Raw genomic sequence first — 5,544 nt, 5'->3', positions numbered from 1 at the left:
AAAGTGGATGCCTAGAGGGAAAAGTGAGGGGGATTTGCATATGAAAAAGCTATTTTATAATTCAAAAAGTTCTTTTGGTATGAAATTAATTATTTTATGATATTTCAAATTATTATTTTTTCTCTCTAAAGCTATAAAAGGATATTGGGTGGTCTATTTTTCTCATATACTGAAGATTTATTATACTAATATGATATCGGATTGAACCTATGAGTTCTTCCATGTTTCTCTGAGGATGAAAAACTCATTAAATCTCTAGTTTCATATTTGAGAGTTAATCCCTAGCTATATTGCTATGATTCTATCTTTTCTTCAATTGAGTTTCCATTTTAGGGTTTTAGTATGAAGGTTTTTTGTTTTTTTTTAGCTTTTAAATTTTGGTGTGTTGTGTCATTTTGTAGAGTTGAGTTCTTTGTAGGTGATTGGGAAACATTAAGCTAGGCCATATCATTCACTTATAACTAGTCATACCTCTCCATCATGTTTGATTGTACAATGTCAATGCAGGTATATGAGGTCAATGTGATTATTTCAATCAAATTGGCGTTAATGTTTGCTTGTAGATCTAGTGACAAATAGAGCCAAAGTGAGGGTTTTTTCTAGGTTATACCATTTTGATATAGGTTGTACCAGTTCATATTGACCATGTGAATTTTGGGCATATTGATGCATGTTTGATGGTCAATACTAGCTGGTCAATGATGCCAAGACATATGACAAGGGTTTCAAGCAAATTTGAGGTGGTTTTTGGTGACTTGGATGAGTTTTTAGAGGGTCATACAGTCATTTATACTTGTAGTGATTCTTATTGATGTTTTTACAATTGCAAGTATCTTTCCTATTTAGTTGAGTGCATTAAAAGAGTTAGTTTGTGTTGTTCCTTTTGTGCAATATGCATTGGAGGTGTTAGTGCTAGTAAATGACATTTTGAATTCATCGCAACTTGAATACCATACTAGTATACTCAAGTACTATAGAAAAAATATTCGTAGATCTGAAGAAGTTGATGATCCTTGCCTTGAGAGAGTTGAAGATGACCTACTAAAGACTTTTGAGTTGTTTGGTTGTTGCCAAAACTTGTTGCAACACATATTCAAATCATATCATACCCTCTCAAGCCCTGTTACCAACAAAATTCAAGTGTTGCAAACCTACAAAAACACCTATATGTTTGTCCAAGGTTCAAGCATGTTGTTTTTTTGATAATGTTGGTCATTTATTCAATTTGGCTCCATTTGTAACGATACATCTCTTCATAAATTGAAGCAACTTAATGAATTAAAATGTATCAACTTTAGTATGTGTATGTCGAGTTTATAAATGATTAAAAAATTTATAAAAAAAAATAGAGAGTGGTTATTACAATTTTATAAATTGTCACCTAAAAAAAATTCAAGGTAAAATTCACTTACACCACATTGTCTTCATATGCCTAAGGTTCCCTAATAGTTCAACAAACCTTAGATTGTTTACATGTGATTTATTTCAAGTCTAAGATTGGACTAGCATATATGTGGGGCCACAAAATATTCTAATAGGTCTGTTAATTGTAGATTAAATGACATCCTTCAAAATGCATGACAAGTGGTAATACCTAGTTGATTCTTTGATATCTAACTATTCATCCAATGAGCTTGGGATTGTCATAACATATCATAGGAGTTGTTTATCTTTCTCAATGTGGTCATAACAACCATTAATTCTGCCATAGCTTTAAACAAGTTAGCCCTTTCATAAATGAGCTTTGTTTTGTTCTATAGCTTTAAATTAGTTAACCCTTTCATAAATGAGCTTTGTTTTCTAATTGTGTAGTGCCCCTCTCTTTTGCCTTGTCAGACTATGTTTTTGAGCCTTCTGTGTGTGGTTTCAACCATTTTGATGTTGGTCGATTTTGGTTTTGGATGTGATGTTAACTATGTTCCATGGACTCATACCTGAAATTGATACTTCATGTTTTATGGATTGTTAGAATAATGATGTTTTTCATATTGTTGATTATGTGATGTTATTTGATGTATCTATGCTCTGAGAGTTAGATGATTATTGAGACAAATTATTTATGTAATGTTAGAATTTGATCTTGATGCTCATAGATGATTATCTGTTTTGATCTTACACTGTATAGTATCGCTGATGTGTTTGGGTGAAAGCGAAAAGCATCGCACTCCTCTCTATGGGCAAGCTACGTCGCTTCCATTCCCTTTTCACGATGTGTGGATTATATGTTTTATATGCTTACGTTTGATGGTTTGCTTATGCAGCTATAGGTACCAAGCATTGACTCCACCTGAATCTTCAGGTCTGGGCGTGCACTTCAACCCAAAGGTAAAGTGAAAATCGGAGATGTTAGTTAGACCAAACATTACCTTTTGTCAGGTATCCTTCAGGTTGTGGATAGTCTTGTGTTGTCAGTTTCGCCCTTGTGTTGGTGTTGTAGGCTGCAGTTGTCTTCTTAGAGTTCGGCTTATGTGAATTAATTAGTTTTGCAAGAAAAAGATTTAATTTAATAATAAATAGAACTTAAATACTTTTAATTATTTATTTAATTAATAAAATGTATTTAGTGCAAGTTTAAAATTAAATGGATTAATTAAACATTTAATTTGGTAATTGTGCCTAAGAAATTAAGGTTTAAAAAAAATATAATTAAATTGTTATGTCTTGGATTTCATAAAGATAATCAAATAATTTATCTCCCTTTTTATAAAAATGAATAATAATAATTAAAATGATTTAATTTCCTCATGGGCATTTAATGGTCATATTTTGCATGTTGGGAGTTACTTAAAAGAAAATTAATGATTTTTATTAAGGGGAGGATTCTTGCATGCAGCGGGTTATGTTTTGGAGAGAAATTATTTCTCTGCTTTTTATGGGAAATTGGACAGGAAGCGTTTCCCGTGAAGAAATTGGGGGAAGAAATTTTCTTCTGGATTGGTGTGAAAATTTGGGTTTTGGGGATTTTTGTTTGAGAATTGAAAATTGATTTTTGGGAGTTCGAGTTTCTTGGAATCCGGATTTTGAGTTAACATTTTTGGGAGGTTATGAATCTATCTTCTAGAAAATTTGGTTGTGGAGCTCTCTGCGACATTGGGAAAGAAATTCCTAATTGTTTGTCAATAACCAGGTTGGTGAATTTTATTTTTTTTCGTCTTTAACTTAGGATAATGCCTCTTCATAGTTTGGATTTGAGACACTTAGGGAAGTGTGCACATAGGGATATAGCTTGTAGGAGAAATTCCACCTTTTGTGGTCTTATTTTGCTGTTGCACTCCACATTCGGTGGGTCATCCACCTCTTGTGGAATATTATATCATTTCTCCTACCTACCCCTAGTATTTCTTACCTACCCTTGTTTATCATTGAGCCACATGTCATGATTGTGTGATCGTACATTCATATGGCCTTGCCTATATAAGCAGGCCTATATTCATTATATTGGTTAATCCAGTTGATTGTTTGCATATTGATGAGAATACAGTTTGTTCTTGTCATTCTTTTGTCTCTCTTTTATACTTTTCATTGTGCCCTTGATCTAGGAAAAATCTCACATGGTATCAGAGCCATTGGGGCTTCAATTGATTGATTTTTGGAGACATCTTGGAAGGCTTCTATTTTCGTATCTGAGGGATAGCGTTTCAGAGGCATCTTAGAGCGTTTTCGACCTCACCATTGCGTCCAAGAGGTCATTTCTATTAAAATCGAGTATAAACTCGACCTATTTTGGCGAAAATCAAATTTTGGGTGTTGGAGAAATTTTTTGCCCAATTCAGACGGTACGGTATGGAATTTTCGGATCTCAAAAAAAAAATTCCAGTTTTGAAAAAGATTTTTTTGAAGATTAAAAAAAAAATTTGCGGGTTCGTACCTTCTACCCAGTTAGTAGCGCATAGTCAACCGCTCAGTCAGCGCCCAGTCAGCATTTTTTGAAAAAAAAAAATTAGACCCCTCTCCATTGAGCAGTTTGGATTTTTTAGGCAACTTTGGAGGCTCATAACTTGCTCAATTTTACTCTTTTTGGGGTGCAATTTTTTTTTATTTGAGCTAATTTTTTGTGCTCTTCGTAGTGGTGTGGTTATTTTCTGATTTTGGTGCACATGTTTGTTTGTAATTTTTGGATTCTCTCAGTTGTCCCTGTCCAATCCTCAATTTTGCAACTTCAAAGGCTTCGTTTGAGCTCATACGACCTACTTTTCAGGTGTCATTTTTTTTAAATGCATATTTTTTTGTTTACTTTCATAATCTATGATCAGATTTCAGAGATTTTGAGTGGAAATTGTACTTTCAGATATTGGTCTTATTTGGCCTACTTGGTACTTGTAATTTGCTTAAATCTTAGTTTAGATCTCTTGCATTATTAGTTTGAGTCTTCTTTGGCCTTATTAAGGCAGTTGTAAACTTGAAATCAGAAGTCCACTTTGCCATTTTTTGCAAGTGGCCCATTGTACACGCACTAAGTATAAAGTGCCAAATCATCATTTTAGGGGGGGTTCTTTGATTGAGTGAATTTGGGGGGGTGTCTTGTGTGATTGTGCCTCTCTTTCCTTGTGCTCTTTTATTTTTGTTGCAATGAGTCCTCATAAATTTCCACCTTTAACTCCACATAATTATGCATCATGGAAAATTAAAGTATGGAGCAAATTAATAGAAAAATATCTCACGCATTACATAGATGGAACAATAGCAGCACCACCTGATCCCAAGGCTGGTCCTAATTCTCAGTTAGAATGGCTCACTAAGAATTGCATGGCTCTTGGAACTTTGTGTATGTATCAGATGAACTCATTTTTCACATTGAGAAGTGTACTACAATCAAAGAGGCTTGGGATATGTTTCAAAAATTGTATGGTCAAGTTGATGAAATCAGAGGTTACAAGATTGACAATGAGCTCACCAACTTGGATCCCAAGAGTTTTGATACAATCCAAGATTATGTCACCAAAGAAAATGAGCTAAGAGCAAAGCTTAAAGATTGTGGAATTGACAAAAGGGATGCTCAGTTGATATTCAACTTGTTGGACAAGCTTGCACCAGAATATGCAGCATTTGTAACTAGCTTCCAAACTCATTGTTTGACAGTGGGGAGTTCCTACATTATGCCTTCATTTGATGCTTTCACAAAAATGTTGATATTGGAACAATCTAAGTTGTTGAACATGGGGCTTCTCAAGTCTTCAAAGTCCAAGGCTTTGGTGGCTAATCAAGGGAGTCAAGGGAGTCAAGGCAAAGATTCCAACACGAAGAAGAAGCAATATAAGTCAAAGCCACAGCAGGAAAAAGGGCAATCATCCTCTCCATCACAAGGTGATTTTTCATCCTCTTCCAAGAAGGGGACTTCACCTAAGAAGGAAAAACCAACTTGTGCATATTGCAAGAAGTATGGTCATGATGAGCGTCGATGCCACACAAAGCAAGTTGATGAGTTGACAAATCTTCTTAAGAAAAACAACATCAACTTGTCATCCGCCTACACAAAGAAGGATTCATCTCCTTCCTCTTTCTCACAGTCTAAGGGAAAAGGGTAAGCTTTTGTGGCAAAGACAA

The sequence above is a fragment of the Cryptomeria japonica genome, chromosome 3, assembly GCF_030272615.1.
Source record: "Cryptomeria japonica chromosome 3, Sugi_1.0, whole genome shotgun sequence".
Classification (NCBI taxonomy): domain Eukaryota; kingdom Viridiplantae; phylum Streptophyta; class Pinopsida; order Cupressales; family Cupressaceae; genus Cryptomeria; species Cryptomeria japonica.
Note: the sequence above shows the minus strand (reverse complement) of the source record.